Source organism: Chiroxiphia lanceolata, chromosome 6 (assembly GCF_009829145.1).
Source record: "Chiroxiphia lanceolata isolate bChiLan1 chromosome 6, bChiLan1.pri, whole genome shotgun sequence".
NCBI lineage: Eukaryota > Metazoa > Chordata > Aves > Passeriformes > Pipridae > Chiroxiphia > Chiroxiphia lanceolata.
Window position 1 is genome coordinate 2,827,816 of NC_045642.1, and position 19,108 is coordinate 2,846,923.

General features: G+C 38.9%; 1 long non-coding RNA gene across 2 annotated transcripts; it reads left to right on the plus strand.

The window, feature by feature from the left end:
- Positions 1-8,272: 8,272 nt before the first annotated feature.
- On the plus strand, positions 8,273-16,950 carry LOC116788548. 2 transcript variants are annotated; one of them, XR_004357680.1, is made up of 3 exons: positions 8,273-8,316; positions 15,769-15,970; positions 16,938-16,950. It is a non-coding gene; the product is annotated as an uncharacterized LOC116788548 (long non-coding RNA). The 2 variants fall into 2 exon arrangements; XR_004357682.1 differs by lacking the exon at positions 8,273-8,316 and adding an exon at positions 9,186-9,222.
- Positions 16,951-19,108: the final 2,158 nt, after the last annotated feature.

A 19,108-nucleotide genomic window follows, 5' to 3' on the forward strand; every position in this document is an offset into this window, starting at 1 on the left:
CAAAGACCATGTATGTTCTTTCAAAGAATGAGACATAGCATCAATCTAGCCACGTGACTCATTGAATTTATCCTCAATGTGAGTAAATTTCTTCAGGAGGGAGTATCACAATAAACTCAGCTCTATTACTTCCAGGACCCCAGCTCTTTATATCCCTTATTATCTATTTCTACATACTACATCATTATAAATCTATTTTTACTGTAAAATGCTCCCAAAATACTACATGTTCCCTTCGCAGTTCCAACGACCACGAATCCAAACACTTATGGATGGAACTCTAAAATCAAGTTCTGTCTTAAAAAAAATCCCAAAACACCCAAAAGGGCATGCCCTCAATTAAAGTAGTTTTTATATAAAGCAGAGCTCTGAAAATCTGTAGCATTTGGCTATCAGTCTCAGAAAAACAATCCGTTGAAAGATTTTGCCTTCCTGCTTCTAAGCAGACCAGAAATACACACAATCTGCTTTGCAGACACTTTTTCAGTGTTTCTAGACTCTGCTACATGAAAATAAATTAATATATTGAGGTATGGTACAACTGGTCCTCAAAAAAGTACAGTTTAATACATTTACACAGTGGTTTAATAACAGAAACGATGCAAAAAAAAAAAAAAAAAAAAAAAAAAAAGTCATGACCAAGGGATGATTTAAAAACAAAAACCCTGATCTTGCAAAATTGCAAGCAGTGTTCCTAAATAATAGGAAATATGCCTTAGAGCTGGAGACCATTTGCAGCCTCAACGGTTATGATTGCCCCAGGCTCTTGAACACTTTGAAATAATTTGAAAGTTTAAAGAACTGTTCATTCCACAGCAGAGTTAAAATATTTTCTGGCAGAAATCCCCTTGCTAATGGAAATACTGGACCTCGTCTTTTAAAGGCAGCAAGGGCAGGGCAAGTGAACCAAGTAAAATTGCAGCTGAGGTAGGGAATCTCCAGAGTGGTGCTATTTTGACAGCTTTGAAAATGCAACAGATCAGCCAAGGGCTGCATGATTAAATTATGTCATGCCAAAATTATCACTACTACAGCACTAGAAAGCCCTGGGTATATGGTCTCTTAACAAAACTACCAAAACACCCATAACAGGAAACAGTTAATTTGCTTATAGATGAAGTGGCAACAGCTGGCCAAAGGTAAGGGTTAAAATATCAACACTTGTAACCCTTCAACTGGTTTGATCTCAGGACAGCTCTACATGCCTGACCTGACCAGGTCCCACAGCCAAGGCCAAGAAGCACAAGCTAAATGCTCTGTATGTTCTCCCCACATCACCATAAGCCTGGACTGCGTTGGCAAGGACTCTTGTGAGATGTGGGACTGACAGTTCACACACAACAGATGTCATCACCAAGCAACCCAATCCAGTGGAAGGTGTCACTCATCACAGCAGGAGGACGCAACTAAATCACATTTAAAGGTCCCTTCCAGCCCAAATCATTCTATGGTTGTATTAGATACAGGCTTCTGAGTGGTCAGGCATATAAAGACCACGCTTTGTTTTTTCCTCTCAAAAGAAAATTCCTGCATTTTTGATTACCAAATTCAAATCCTCCATTAAAGAAACAGCAAACTCAAAACTTTAAACTAGATGAGTATATTCCTCCAGAACCAAGGCAGAGCCAAATACATCAGGGCCCTTCCCAACACAGTTCCTTGATTGATTCCAGAGAATCACAGAATCACAGAACATCCTGGGTTGGAAGGGATCCACAAAGATCATAAAAGACCAACTCCTGGCCCTGAACAGGACAACCCCAAGAATCACATCACAAATGACCACCAATATGGGAATCTGTAAAGAAAAGACTTGCAGCCTCACAAGGTCTGACACTTTTCCTCCTTTTCTGGAAGTGGTAGAATAAGGCTGAAGTGCAGCCTGTGCAGTCTCCAACATCAAAGCACATTCACAGGCAGCACTTTGGGATATGTCTTTTTGCAGCCTTTATTTCATGAAAGCAGTTTCTCTCTGGTGCAGAGCTGGCTGGTTTCAGAGAATGCTATAAAAATGTGCCTGCCCTTTGACTGACTTTGTCAGAGAGGCTAAAACATTTAGTTTTGAAACCTGACAATATTTCACAGCCTTTGGAACAGACAAGCTGTCAGGTTTCCTTTGGGAGGAAGAAAGGAAGGGATGTACATCCACTGAATGAAAATAACTAATACAGAGCTGGATCCAGCCTCAAATAAGCAAATCTTTCACTGAATGAGTGCTACAGGTCTTGCCTTACTGATTTTAGCTGAAAAACAATTCTAGGATTTGGCCTTTACATTTAAGCATAAGACTTATTTTTTAGGATTTAATTGCCTAAACCTAGTAAAAGACTGAAAATCTACATGAGCACAAGATGCATACAGAACAGCCTCAAGACCTGAAAATTAACTCTGCAGGCACACAACTGTTACACAGACAAACAACAATTGCAAGCTCATATTGTTCAATGCAACAGCAGCATCATTCAAAAAACCAACTTGCAATGGAACAATACATCACAGAGCTTTGTGGTTATACTTGCTCTGACTTTTGATTGCAAAACCTATTTCTGTTACCTGTAACTTTGTCAAGCTGAAGTTTATCAGCATGAGGCAGCACCCTGACATAGCTGTTACAGGTTTTTTTGACAGAACCAACTGATCACTGGATTCACGGGAAGAGGTTGGATATATCTACACCATATATAGGTGTAGAAAAATAATTTCAGCAGGTGTTTTAGGGCAATGTTTCGAAAAGAAAAAGTCTCCACATTCATTTTAAGGGTCACCTTTCTTATCCAGGAATCGGCTTGCGGGGAATATTCTTTAAGAATATAAGAAAAAAAAAATCCACAAAGATAAGTAAGAAATGAGCTGCTGAAAGAAATAATCACATCAAGGCTTACCACAGCCTCTCAAAAAACATATGTTAATACACAACTCCTCCATTGTTAATAAAACCACATCAGCACCAATCTTTTAAACTAATTATGCCCCACCGCAGGAGGGCAAGAGCCCAGCAGCTGCCAGGCACAGATGTTCATAGGAAAGAGGCTATTCCAAGGCTCTATTCCTATTTCTGCTAGACATAGGAAGAAAAACAACTTTTTTTCTCATCACATAAAAATAAAGGTTATAATAGTGGAGGGTTGAATAATAGCAGGAACAGCTAGGGAATAAACTGACTAATCAGGAGACAGACCTGCTGCTGAGGCTGTAGATTTAGAAAATCTGCATGTGGCAAAAATTTCCTACAGTGGGATATCAGTTGCATGTGTGAGAAACAAGGGCTGACGTGCACCATCCAGGGAACTCCCACAGACACCAGAAGAATGGAGTCTTTTTGTCTGTTGTTGCCTTTTGCTGAGGGAGAGCACAGCAGAAGGCCCAAATATTCTATCTGAAATACTAAATGCTATGCAAATGTCCTGCCTTCTGTGGCCACAGGTGATTTCCATTAAAATGAAGAGGAATTATTCAGTTATAAAGCCGTGTAGCTCACTTGGTTGACTGCACCCATGTAGGTTCGAGTGTGAAATAGTACATGCTCTGAAAAGGGTGAATTCTTGGCTCAAGGAAGCTTGGAGTACTTGGAATTATTCAAATTACTGGTCAGGTGACACGCATCTGTAGGCATGTTCATGCAGTGTTACAGCTGTAACTTTGAGTCTTCTTTCCAAATCTGAGGATTTGTCCAAATGATTCAGTCCTCCCTTCCTTATAGTGGTAGAATTCCAAAATAATTACAGGACAAGGGAGCAAAGGTCAGTCCAGGAGCAGGAGACCACCTTTTTCCTGTCTGCAGCCCCAAGGTTTGAAAGGATACAGGTGCTAAAGAGAACCATATAATAGAGGTATTAAGCATCCCTATGTTGTAGGATACAGTGCTGAGAGAGAAAAGAAACAACCAAAAACAACCCCACAGAGCAGTTTACAGAAGACAAGTTTACAAGGTCAGAATTTCATATTAAGGGCACATCGTTCAAAACCAAAAAAAAAAGAAAGTTTCTCTTTTATTAAAGGTTAACACATCTCTGGTTTGAAAAATGAACCCCAAAATTATTGTTCGCACATGGGTACAAAGTATTTTGCATCGAGAATACTCAAAACAACCAACAGAAATTAGGTTGAGGGAAAAAAACAAGCAGTAGTGAAATTAATCTGAAAATTTCTAACTTTGGTTTATGTTAATTTTTTAATCATTTGATGGGATTGCTATGTCTTTTTTAATTTACCAGTCAAAATTAAATAGCATAGTGATCACTTCTCAGGTCTCCTGGACAAGAGTACTCCAAGATTCAAGGACAACAGCACTCCCTTTTTTTCTATCTTGATCTTCAAAAACATTTGTTCATTTTTTCTGCTAAGTCAGGGCACCTCAGGTACAAAAGATGCTTACAAATATCCTAAAAAAAGACCACATCCAGTCAGGAAAAAAAAAACGTACTCTAAGTTGAAAGAGTTTTCTCAGTTCCAGAGGTCAGTCGCAGTAGTGGGAAAGCAACCAGAGGATGCTGCATTTATGAAAGATTACAAATGTTTAATATGCAGAAGAATTTTCCTACTGAATGCACAGGGATGAAGATGGAGACAGGTAGAGTGACTTGGTCTATGCAGAAAGCAGCAGAGTCCTGTGCTAGGATGTTGACAGGGCACCCAGAAGCCCAGGGCAATGCTCTGCCCAGGTTCCCAGGCATGAGAGCCCACAATAAAATTCAAGTCAGCCCTCTCATTCTCTCACCATACATCTCCCTGGCTGACAATAAAAAGCAGGTCTGTCTGGCTGTAATATATTATTGTGTAATTTTTCCACCATAGCAGACAAAGGTCAACTCTGGAACAGATTATTCTACAACAGCATTGATTGTTTGGGTCCATGGACTAAACTCCAATAACATACTCATACACAGAAACCTCTTTCAACAGAAAAATCCCCTATATTAAACAAATAACCCAAATTCACCCTAAGACCATGTGCTCAATTTCACTTTCAGTCCTCCCATTTTCATTAATGTTCAGTTCAGCTTCTTAGTAGGGCTCAGGGTGCTGTAGCTTTATTATGCAATGAACAAAGTCAAGGGAGTGATATTAGATATTGATCCAGGACTATGGCTATCAGCTGCAGCCCTGCTCTCCCAAGCATGCCATCAGCACAAGCTTCCTTCACCAGGCAGTTTTGACCAGCAGCCATCTGAAGGCCATAAAATCTTCTCTCCTCATTCCAAAACTGACATCTCCCAGGGCTCAAAACTGTTTCCCTTACCCTGGAACGTTTCCAGAGAGGTTCTAAAGAATAGTGAGCTATTACTCAGGGACTATTCTCATCTGTTGGATCTTTGCTCTTTAATAAAGAAAGAGCAGCATGGCAGCACCCAGGGCATCTGTGCACTTCCTGCTATCTGACACAATTATATTGCAGATGCTGCAATTCCACACAAGCTGAATATTCAACCCTTACTGCTTCTGGCTTTTTAATAATAGACAACTTTCAGAAAACCCTTGTTATCTCAGACTTGGTGACAAGAAAGAACTGGGAGGAATTCATTTGGAAAGACTCACTAGAATAAAAACTGTTCAATGGAGGCCCCCAGCTGCAGGCTGTCATTCATGTTGAAGTCATTACATACTCATCATGACATTCGAACACTGCATTCAACTGTAATCAGTCTTTATACAGCATAAGAACTATAATTATAAAGTGATTTTGACATAAGAAATGGCATTGCAGTACCTTACTTAAAAATTCCCACCCTGAAAATAGGATGCTAAGTCTTGTGTTTAGCAGAGGGACAGTAAGTTAGGCATGAAATCAGACTTGGGCAAGGAGAAACCCAGTCTGGCAAGAGACTTAGCTATCAAAAATAAGGATTAAATGTACGTTGAATTCTGTGCTCTCTGGCATTTCAGCACCTTGCCCTTGGCTTTTCCTTGGACCAAAGATCTGGAACTCTTTCCTAGAAGTTTTGAATGATGCCTTTTCTCCTAAAGGGAGTAAGGGAAGAAAGGGTAGAGGCAGGATGGATCATCAAACAGCAAGCACCATGCACTGAGCGTGGGCCAGGACTGAGGCCCGTGTCAGGTTGTGCAGAATTGAGACATGATTCAGCTTCTTCTTCCTATTTAAAACACTTCAGACTTCTCAAGACTATTTTCTGCCAGCAGGTCTCTGACAGGAATGTAAGAGAGGCAGCGCTGATATTCAACATCCGCTCTCAGAAGTGGTGCTTCTGTGACCCAGAGCTATCCTACAACCTAATTCTTCTTTGTCCACAATTCAGCTGAATTACTGTAAAAGCAGAACCAAAGCTCTCCCTTTTCCTTGTTACACACATCAGGCATCAGGTATTTTTATTCATCCCCACAAATTAAATATTTTCTCCTGAAAAGGCCAGAATGTTAGCTACTCATAAACCTGTAAGCATGTACGTAATGACAAAAAAAATGTTAAGGTTGCTCAGCCAAGCACAAACAGCTGTGATACCAACAGACAAGACAATAAATCTATTTTCACAAGCTGACTGGGCACAGTAAAGCAAAATATAGTCATGGATGGAAAAGGAGTTCCTCTCTTAGGAATAAAAAATGTTAAATTATTTTGATTTCAATATACGTATGCATATCGTGTAATCTAACAAAAACTCCAAAAGACATTTTTGTTATGTGTTTGGGTGCCTGTTAGTGAGTGAGAGGGTGCCAGGTTCCATTTTCCTCATCTATTACATGTAAGTGCTTAAATGACTATGCCTGCAGCTGGTAACTTTTCACATAACCAAGTGTGGTTTGAAGCAGGTCATGGTCAGCCAATGCAATGCATCCAAAGGTAAGAGCAATTTCTTCCCTTTCCATCTCTGTTATGGTTCTATTAAAATAAACTAAATATTTTCACCTCATGTTTAAATTCAAATCAGCACAACTGACTCACCTGAAAGATAATGTCACAACGTGTATTATAGCAGAACATCTTATGATGGAAACCCTTGTGAGAGGTTATATTAAAATATCACAAAGAAATAGTCAACCTAAAGTATCTCCTGGCATTGAAGAAAAAAACCTATACCTACAATACAATTCTGGGGAAGGGTTCAAAGACCTTCTTTAAAAAACAGATAATTCCTATAAAATATGCACATTTCTAATGTAATTTATGTAGAAAACCTTATTGGTTTCTTTCCTGTTAAATGCCATAGGACTCTTCATAATGGAATTAACTTCAGAAGAAAAAAATACATTTAAATTTATTTAAAGCCATGAATTAATATAACCATTTTCTGACCTACATTTGAAAAGGACAAGACTAGCCTAAAATGAAAACACAACTCCTCTGAGATTTTGTCAAACTCCTTTGAAAGTTTGACAGCTTGCTTAATTAGACCTACAACATCAGACATAAAATTCAACTCAGACTCACGTCTTCTCATTCACACAAACTTTAGAGTGCCCAATATATTGAAAGAATGCTAAATTCAATTCTGTCTTCTGGAAGAGCGAGTATAAAATAAAAGTATTCAAACAAATGTGTGCATTTACAAATAAATTAAAATGCAGCACTGGTTCTGCTACAATTCATAGAAAGTCTTCAAAACAACAGTTTCTACATCGAACAGAATTTAATATATGTAGTAATCCTAAAAGTCACTATTTAATCAAGTGTGGGGAAAGAGGTGTAACTTAATAACTCTCAAAACAAGCTCTGCAAATCAGTTTAACAACTCCTGTTAATCCAGAGATTAACAGATTCGACAAAAGAGGTTTGCATTGCATTTATGTCTTCAGTGAAAAGAAAAATAACAGTGAAAAGTAAAGCCCCAAACATCTTAGATGAATTATTTTAATCTGCAGGGTGAAAAGCCATTAACAAAACAGTTATACTTCATTCTGGAAAAATCTCAAGACAATAAATAATATTTCTGAAGAACAACAGCACCCATTTCTATTCCAACTAAAATTTCCAGCCTCTTCATTATATTCTTTTATAAATACAAGTTATATAAAACCACATATTTTAAAAATATAGCATATTTATTTTTCACACACTCTCATTTGCAAGACATTAATATACAAGTCCTATGCTAAACACCCTGATAGTGAGGTAAAGGTGTGGCAGACATGGTAAAGTACCCTTATCTAAAAATGTTAAGCTGACACAGCCAGTGTGGGGACACAGGACTGACAGTCAATCACCTCATGCTGTAAAAGTCCAGTCCCACTTAAAAAGGGCAAGTTCTTCTAACACATTCCTTCTTAGAGTGTGTGTGGAGATTCCTGCCCTGGGTGGGGATGGCCCTCTAAGTTACTCCTCAAGGATGAGTGGAAGAGATTTACCCATGGTCATTGGTCTTGGTGAATAACATCAATCTCTATTTAATAATTGGGGTTTTTGATAGTTTTAATATAATTGCTTTGATATAGTACACTATATTATACTAGTCATTTTAGTTTCTATACTGTGTAGTAAATAATTCTGATTCAGATCTTTTGTCCAATCATTTTTCATAATGAATCACTCATTTTTATATAAGTGTATCTGATTTGCCATCCTTAACCCTGTGGGACAAAGTTGTGCAAAGGTTCAATTACACCTCTATAACTCCTTAGACTTAAACCATGGACAAAGCCTGGGGTTAATACTGGATCCAGCTGCACACAAGAACCTGGTTATATTCAGATGTAATGTTGTAACATTTCTGTAAAATCTGCAGTTAACAATGGACACCTGAAAGTGATGTTATTATCAGTGTAAATCATCTTATCATAATAAGGAATTTCCCTGTAAAAGTATTTTACATGGATGAGTATTGGCATTTACGTTTTACTGGTTTCACCAGGAATAGATCTTACTGCAAATGTTACAAAGACATCAGTGGATACAAGATTTTATTCCTGGGGAAACATAAGGACTAGAGAATATAATTATTTAGGTGGGGAAAGTTAAATCTTCCTTTCATCACTTGTAATTCTTCACTCAGAGTAATAGCTTCTATTCTTATGGTCCTGGCATTTTACATAACATGGGAGTCAGATATCCTGTCATTCCAAGAGGTATAAACACAAGCTATTTAACATTAAGCAGGATGCTAAGCAAAGATGGCGTTCTGCAAATATTAAATTTCAGAGTAATTTATCACCACCTTCCACCCTGTGGATGCACATCTATGCAAAGGTATAGTGAAACTTTCTGAATAGCGTGAAGGAAAGCACTGGCCTTGGAAGCTTTCACTTGGTGCACATGTTCTTCCCCATCAGAAGGTATGAAGCTTTTTAATATGCTCAGTTTTAAGTCAGAAAAGCACGTTCTTCAGGTTCTAAACATGTTTGTGGAAGCTGTAGTGTGTAAATAGACCACAAGAAGCTTAATAGAAAAAAACCCCAAATCAAACCAAAACATAGCCCACCAAGTAGATATTACTAAAAATAAAAAAATACATACATTTACCCTAATGGTTGCTTTAATGATATGAGATCTGTGCACTGTTCATACTTAACAGTAGGTCTTATATCATGAGGACACTTCATTTTGTGGAACAATAAGCAGAGTTCTGGGATCTTGTTCATTACAAACTTGTTTTTTGCTCAAAAAATTAGCTGCTGGCTTTTAGAATTACATGTTGGAATAGAGATAGAAGCTGTTCTTCAAATATCTAGACATAATTCCTGAGACACTCAGAAACATCTGTGCTCAAATGATACACTGACTATTTGCTTGTCATTAAATTCTGTCATAGATAATCAGATATATAATAGTACTGTATTGCTCCTCTTCTGTTTCTTTCATACAAATTTATATTTTCATGGTTGAAACAAACTTCCACTGCTATTTTTCCAAGTCACGTCTTGGCTTTCTGGAGTGTACTCACCGGGTTCCCTCTTGGTTTGCTTTAATTTGTGCTCTTAACAGCACCCAACAGAAGATGTGCTGCTGTGACAGCACTTGTCATAACATCACACTTGACAATCGTTTGGGGAAGGGGGGGGAGAGAGAAAGAGAGATAGGAGGATGCAGAGATTCCCTTACAAGATTTGTACATGTCTATGTCGAGTACTGAATATAAATATATTCCAAACCTTATTCAGAAAACTATTTTTAAAAAGGCACCTGGCTGAAAAATGTTGTGGAAGATCATTTTCTATTTATACAGGATATCAATCACACTGGGGCATCCTTCCCATTCACCTGATGCACAACTACCACCTTGTGAGTACAGTTTATACCTGTGAGATCAGCCTCTGGTTTTACAAATTCCTTAAATAAGTAGCACCTCCCACCTTGGTAACCCAGTTGTAATTCTTCTGCTAACATAGTTATTAAATACCAGGTGACATTTAGTCATTGACAAGTCAAAAACTAAAACTGGAGATAAATAGGAAGCATAAGAGCAGTAATGAAAACATATCTCAGTAAGCCAATAGTAGAAATATTTTGCAACAGGCAGTTAAAAAGACAAATAGAATTTATCCTCCATAACAGGCTTATTGTACTTTGTTATTTTTTTGTTTTCAGCCAGTCACTGTAGTAACAGAAAGACCTGAAACATTAACAGTTCCCACAGTGCCACATTAGTGCTTGACTGTTCCATAATGCCCATTTGTATCCAACACTGCTGCAGTTCAGTGGCTCCTCTAATATGACATGAGACTTGGATAACACAGACTACAGTCACACCTCAGTTTCACACTCAGTGCAACTTCATTTTATGCATTGTTCGAAAACATATTGGGATAAACTTCACATTTACAATCACTCAAAACATGTAGTCACGATTAATTTGCAGCCTGAGATTTCTAGAGTCCTTTAAGATGATGATGAGAAGCCAGCCAGTTCTAAAAGGCACGTTTGTCTACCATAACTTGTAGCAGAGTATGCATAATCTGTAGTGCTTGAAGAAACTTTCCTTTTGTAGTCTGAAGAGTTGCTCATAAAGAAAGTCTGACTGATAACTGGGCAGGCTTAAAGAGAAATTTGTAATTTACTTATAGTCAGCTCTCAACTGGAAGTGGCTCACACTCAGTGATATCCCACCAGAAAGTCCATACCAATCTACAGTAGCTGGGCACAACTGTTTTAATTCATGTTTCTTAAATGATAACTTGTTTCTGGCATGGAATGTAACTTTATCTGAATCCAAAGTCTGCATTCAGCTAGAGAGAATAAACAGGCATAACGTTGCCACAGAAACATTATACTAAGGAGATTTGGACTTAATCTACAGTTCACAGAAAAACCAGTCTTTCTTTTTAAATGCTGCAGCCAGTCAGCAAGCACTGCTTCCAAAGATGCATTTAAGTAAGAGCCAGTATGAAGCACTCATACTTCCCACTTGCTCTTCCACCTGCACTGCTTTTTCTCCACAACCAGTCATAAAACCTCCCACGTGCTCCCAAATGCTGGCGCCTTATCCCTGCACAGGTCCAGTGTTTCCTTGGAAAGGCTCACTGTCTGCCCATTTGTTTTAAAGCTGGTAATTAGCAGGAACACACTTTTTTCACCATGAATGTATATCAGAGAGCAATAAAGGGCTTTCTCTTCTCATTGCCATTCTCTTCTAGTATGGGATTAAAACATTAACATTCTCAGACGCTGATGTGTCCTGAAAAATATGGTAACAATTTCTGGAAACACCAGTAAATAAAGACAATTTTCTGCAACAAGATTTGTTGGCAACGCAATACACTGGCAAAATTCTGGCAGTTTACCATTTATTCACCATTTCCTGAATTTCACTATGGTTAATGGGATGCAACCTATATGGCCTGTGGGATGATTTCTCTTCAATTATTCCTAGAGCCTTCATTAAATATAGTCAGCCACAAGGAAAGTAGAAGTTTTATGCAATTTTATGAAGATTTTCTACAAATCATACTATTTCAAATGCAATAATAAAGATTTTGCATAGATCACTTATTATTAACCAACATACTAGAATTATATATATTTCTTCTAAGTGTGAAAAATGTTCTTGCCTTTCTGCATAACCCTGACACATTTAATTGTTAGAACTTCCTAGAACTTCACTATAATGTTATATAATTGACTTTTACCTTTAGTTTTCCTGTTTCTATTCTCTATTCCTTTTACTGTGATGTGGCATTTCACTGTAAACGAAATCCTAAAATTATTACTCATGAATTTATCACTAGACACAGTCCAAGTGTCTAGGTAAAGTTCAGGTATGTTCTTGTTTTCAGGACACAACTGAGGCAAAGAAGTATTGGTACATTCATGGAATCACATACACGTTACCATACATTTCTTATAAATGTCAGAACATGCACCCATGGGTATATACACAGCCTGGTGTGTATATTCTGTCACCATGGGTGACAGATTTACATATCACTGAAAGTTTTATCCTTAAGTTCTAGTCTGACACTCTACACAAAAAAAAAAAAGGGAAAGAGAAAAATGGCAGACATGGTATGTTGTCAGACATTGCAGCATCTGCTGACTGCAAACATCAATTTGTGATGCTTTGTTTTTGTACAGCAAGTGTGTATTACTTTTGTCTGAAGGTAAAGGTTTAATTTTTAAGTCACATTTCCAGGATGAAAGAAAAAGAAATGCATGTCTGTGCCCTTCATCTCTTGGGTTTTCCCCCATCCCTGCAATACTGATTTAAAATGTGTGAGTGAGCCCACTGAGCAAATGTATCAGGTTTTTAAAAAAATAAATAAATAAAAAATAACTCAACACAAACACACACGAACAGTACAAGTACACTTAAGTATGAAAATACCAGAGCCTTGTAGAAGACTCTGTAGGATGTCCCTGCTCTCACTGTCCTCTCCACAAACCCCTCTCTTTGGCAAGAGCCTAAACATTTCTCCAGTCTAAAGATGCAGCTCTACAGTAGAGACCCACTTTAGAGAGTGGTCAACCAGTGAAAAAAAAAAAAAGAACCAAAGAGGAAAGCGTTAGAGCAACTGTATCAAGCCAACTTTGAGCAGGAAAAAAATTCAGCCAGAATATATATTTTTTTAATGGGGTGCTTTATGACTGTACCAGTCTCTTGAAAGCCTGACACTATGGTAGGGAACAGACTGCAAGCCCTTGTGTCAAACCAGTATTTGAGATGCAGAAGGAAGACGTGAGAGCCTGAAAATTCCTTTCCATAAGCAAGATACAAAACTGGTGCCCCAGGCAGGGCTGGAGAATATCAGGTGCCTGCAGAGACCAGGAAGAATGCACAAAGGCCAAGAATCATCTGCTCCCATTCTCATCCAGTAGCGGGAAAACTGGCTGCATTTTATTTCTTTTAGAAGTCATTTTATGCCAAACAGCTCCAAGTTTATCTCTGCTAACATGCTAGAGGGAAGAAGCATATGCATTGCTGTATGGCTTGGAAAGGAGTCTGTTATACAGTGATTTTTCAGACTGTGGAGCAGCACAAAGGCAAGCAGAGTGCAAACTGACCTTAAAAAGCAGTGAAATCTTCCTTTTTGGTTTTAATCGCCCTTGTACTCAAACAGAAGCTATTTCATGAACTGGATTTATTCCTAGAAGTGGTGACTGTAAACAGATGTTCTTTTGGCAGTCCCTAATTACTGTCTAACTGAGGAATTCTGGACTGACAAATGCATCATATGAACATGCTCAGCACAGTACCTAAAACCCTTCTTTGCTTTAACTAGAAATTGGAAGGAGCTTCATCAAAGATTCAGAGTTTTTCATTATATGCTGGATAGTCAGCCTAATAAGACTTCCACATGCTTTTACAGATTTTATTCAAGGATATGATGCTACTGAGTTGTACACTGAATTATCCCAGAAATATCAGTGCTGCATATGTATGGTTTTTTGCACATTAGAAAAATGTACAGACAAAAAGGCTTGTATGTAGTATGCCCATTTTTAGTCACCAACTAGCAACATCCTTAAACCTTTAAAGTTGTCTTGCTTCTGTGGAGCAGATCGTGACAATCTATGAAGAAAGATGTGAAACTAATGGAAAGGGATTCATTGCTAACAAAAAAGTTATGAAGATTGGCTGAAAATCCATGATGCAAGTTAAGGTATAGCTTAAAAAATGCTCAGTTTTCATGGACCTCAACAAAAGCTGTACTCTCAGAGATCTTATAGAGTTTGGATTGCAGTCTGAAATTCACTGTAATCCCTAAGCTAAAATCTAAAATGAAATTTGAGAAAACTCATTAAGTGAATGCTGAATATCTGTGTCCATAATCTAGAATTAAGCATTACCCCATATTTGCTCATCTCTGCTTAGAAATAGTTAGAATAATAAATAAATAATAAAAAAACCCCAAGCCTTGCTACCATCTTTTTTTAAAAAGTCTCAAAAGTTTCAATGTTGTTGAGAATTAGTACATTTAATCTGCCATGACATTAATTGTATATTTTCATCTAACTGTTGCTTACAGATCCCATGTCCTTCACAACATTTTCTGCAGAATCCCACCTAAGTAAAGGGAAAAAAATTAAAGTTCATTATTATTTCACTGCTAATATTCAACTATGCTCATATGCAGTATCTTCCCTCTGAAGTTAGGGATAGAGCTAGTTTTCCACATTGTCCAAAACCAGTCACTGCCTAGAAATCTTTGTCATTTGTTTGAGGTAGACAAATCTAAGGTTCTTGTCAGAAGGAACTCCTGGGAGTTCCTCTAGGACAACACAAAATACTAAGTCACTAAATTGTGCTCATCCCATGGAACTGTCTTTTCTCTTGGCCCACAATCCGTTATAATAATAAAGACCCTGATTTGGAAGCAGTAAGAAAAGATCCTTATATTATTCTACCACGAATGCTGTTGGAAGTAAAATGAAGGTGAGATTGAACTTATGTCTTAAGATTTCATGACTTTTGTGGTGGGAATCAACCTCCCCATATATAAATAAAATGCTACAAATAAAAATCGCCAGAGTCACATTTTGTTCATTCCTTACAGCAATACTCAGAGCCAGTGGCTCCAGTAACTGTGCTTTGCATGGAAGACTTCACACAACTGGCTGCTCTTGAACCCCCCAAACATGAAGGGGCCAGAACAAAGCAGCTGAGGCTCTAAAACCAGCGCCGTTGCCAGCTTCAATCTAGTCGGTGTGCCCAAAGTGCAGCAGAATTTCTTGCAGCTAACCACTTGTGGGAAAAAAATCCTCTTTTAAATTTAGAAAGACAGCAAAAACTCATGAAACAGAAGAATTTATTCAGCGTGCTGGGTCTGGTCTCACACTGAGTTCGAGGAGAAAGACCCTTTGGATTTAAATTCCATACATTTTAGAGTTTCAAAAAATCCCACCCTTTTCAGATAAGTATAATATATTCATTTCTGCCTAAAAAGGTTTATTGTCTCTGAAAAAGAGGCTTCCCGTCCTTCTGACTGGCTGTAAAGTGTCCTCTGTCAAAAACGATGGATCTTCCTTTGTGCTTAGCCCAAAGAGAGAGAAGAAACCCCTGTGTACAAAATTTCCACATGGCCCTGAAATATTTTAATTTTAAAGAACTTTTATATTTCCCTTATCCGGCCAAAAAAGACCCTGACACCCAGTCCCATTTGGAACTTGGATATCTTACAACTTCACGATATGCCTACATATATAAAAATTGTATTTTATCTCTCATAACTTATTGGCTGAATTATACATATTTTATAGAGCACCTAAATGGCCCCAAAGAGGCCAGGGCAGTGGTGGGATCGCTCCCTTCCAGCCTGACCTGCTGGTCTGTAACCAAGAGGGCTCCACAAGCACATTCCCCTGTACTGCAGGTGGCATTTACACACACACATGAACTCTTTCACAGCCAGAAATTGATTGTCCCCTTTAATTTCCTGCTCCACAAGGATGGTGACATGCAACCATACAGCCAGGGAAGGAATAGCCTAAGTGAGACTGACTGAGTGGAACTGCTGTGGAGAGTGTCAGTGCTAATCCAAGCAGAGGGATACCTGGCACACATCACTGCCCATCAGGGCTTTGCTGCTCCCAGGGAAAGCAATCACAGTATTGATTAGCTGAAGAGGCTTCCTATTGGTATTTAAACTAGTGGGTAATGACTACAAGTAACATCAGGGCCACAAAGAACTGTAAAAACATCCAGAGATGCTGTAGCTACTATTCCAGCAGACAGCCTGGCACTAAGCTGTTCTATGCTTTTTCTGGAAAGTTGCTTTAAGAGCTGTCTATAGCAAAAGCAAGAATTTCTAATTTCCAAACCACAGTTACAATTGAGTCATGGCCACTCTTACAGACACTTGTCATCCCTTGAAGAAAGATTCCTAAAGTTTAAAATTAAAATGATTGCAAGAGAGGTGTAATAAGTAACCAAACAGATCCAAGTTAAAATCTAACTATAATTTCAGAATAAATGAGTTTTACTTTTTAAATAATTAAATAAGTATGAGAACTTTATAAACATAATATATATATCAGTTATACAAACATATAAGCATGATAACTTCATAAACTATCAGTCAGAAATGGTTTCTCTTGCTAGGTTTACATGCAATTGCAATAATACAACTGCCTGTAATATCAAACCAAAACAGTAAATTGAAAGTGTGGTTATGGATTTGGGAAATACAGGAAATTTCAGTGTCAATAGTACCACCTGCTGGATATCATGAAGACAAGAGTTAGAGACTAACCAACATTTATAAAAGTTATGGCATAATTCAATACTTACAAAAATGTCACCATAACTAAACTGTTACAAATGAAAAGACAACAAATTGCTAGATGTTCTAATGTACTGCCAAAATCCTGCAGAAAGGTCACTGACATTTTCAATAGGTATTTCTTGTTAAATCAGATATTCAAAACTCACTACATAAAATTCATCAGATGAATTTTTAAAAAAATAAATAAATCAATCAAACCAATCAGCCTAGCGGCCCCATTTAAAAGCAACGTGCTACTACTGTTAATGACAACGTTAAATGTAGGGTTTGGTGGGGGTTTTTAAGTTAATTACATAACTAATGTGTTATTCTACTACAATATTTTTTGGCAGGGTGGAAGAAGTGGACAAAAATGCCCTCAAATCACTAAAAGAAACACACACACACCCCCATCATCTGCTACTGTTGAGCTACCAGACATTAACAATCTGGGGATATCCCAAAAGAAGCAGCTGGTAAAGGACCTCAATCTAAGTGACTTCTTACTTCAGCAACAAAATCATCAGCCTTGAAAACCATCAGTGACAACCTGTAAGCCCTTTGATACAGAACACAAGTTGTTACTATGTTTCCTGCTACTTCTCAATACCCAACTTTCTGACTCTTTTGTATAGACACATTAAAAGAACCGAGATTTTTCCTGAACAACTCACCTTTTCAGTTACGTGTCTGATCAGGTCACACTTCCTTCAGAAACCTGTGCTCTCTTTCTCCATGCAGAGTTCTGTCCAAGCAAGTTCTGTCAATCTTCTTCTAAATCTTAACACATCCAACAGTGGACTTGCACCCAACAGTTCTAATCTGAAGCCTGACAAATACTGAGCACTTTAAGTTCCACAAAACAATGGAACCTCGATATTCTAAAAATAAATAACATTTAAAAAAAATGCTTTCGTTACAAAGCAGGAGGTTAACTCCTAACAAACTACACTGTGGAGCAGGAAGGTTGCAGCACTTCCACTGCAGCTCCCAGGATGACACAACACAGCCAAGGTGCTCTGCTGAGCTTTTGTGCCCACCTGCACACAATCTCAGCCTCATTAGCAAGGGATGGGCAGCAGGTGAGCCTCCTTCTGCTCCCCCTTCCAGCACACCTCCTCAGTCTCCCACTATGCCAGTAAGACTTTCAATGGCCAGAAAGCCCAGGCCAGTGTTGTGGCTTGTGTAAAGTACTTAGTTCAACAACACAGTAACCCCCTCTGATGACCTGACAGGCTTGAGAGGTGTGTCTGTGCGAGCCCCAGGAAGTTCAAGGCCGGGTGCGAGGTGCTGCACGTGGATCTAGCCAATCCCAAGCACAAATACAAGCTAGGCAAGGAATGGATTGAGAGCCGTCCTCAAGGGAAGGACTTGGAGGTGAGGAGCCCAACATGACTTGGCAATGTGCACTTGCAACCCAGAAAGCCAACTGGGCTGCATGAAAAGCAGTGTGACCAGCAGGTTGAGGGAGGCAATTCTGTTCCACTACTCTGCTCTCATGAGACCCCACCTGGAGCGCTGCATCCAGCTCTGGGGCCCCAACATATGAAGGACCTGTTGGAACCAGTCCAGAGGAGGCCATGAAGACCTTCAGGGTGCTGGAGCATCTCTCCTACACAGACAGGTTGAGAGAGTTGGTGTTGTTCAGCCTAGAGAAGCTCCAGGGAGACCTTAGAGCCCCTTCCAGCACCTAAAGGGGGCATACAAGAGAGCTGGAGAGGTTTACAAGGACATGCAGCGATACAACTAGCTTTAAAGGGGGAATGGCTTTAAACTGAAAGAGGGCAGATTTAGATCAGATATTAAGAGGAGGGTGGTGAGGTAGTGACAGAGGTTGCCCAGAGAAGCTGTGGGTGCCTCATGCCTGGAAATGTCCAAGCCCGGATTGGATGGGGCTTTGAACAACCTGGTCTAGGTTGTGTCCCTGCACATGACAGGGGCTTTGGAAACCAGATGGTCTTTAGGATCCCTTCCAACCTAAACCACGCTATTGTACACAACCTACATGATTGTATGCCTAATTACAGCTGCAGGGAACAAACATAGAAACTTAAATTTGTACTTTACAGTAGTGTATGACATCCCAGGCTCATGGACTAAATGGCAGGACAAGAACACGGGTGCAAAAAGATATACCTTGTTCAAAATCACAGAGGCAGACAAGAAGCTGGGTAGACATTGCATGATGGTTTATGGAGAATATATATTACAGTCTCCACATAACCCTTGGGAATGGGTGCATACTCCAACACTCAAATTCAGGAAATGCTGTTGAACAGGGTAGTGCTGGAGTTGTTTTTTTTCTTTTCTTTAAGAGGGAGAAATAGCAGAAGAGGCAGTGTCATGTGAAAGGTGGGAGTTCAGATTTTTGATCATCGGTCCCCCAGGAAAGTTGAGACCCTGGTGTTCTGTCTGTCAGCACCTTGTAAGGAGACCCTTCACCAACAGATTCACAAGATCAGAGGGGACCTTGACCTCCCTTGTTAGGGAGAACTCAACAGAGCCAGGACCCCCCAGCGCATCC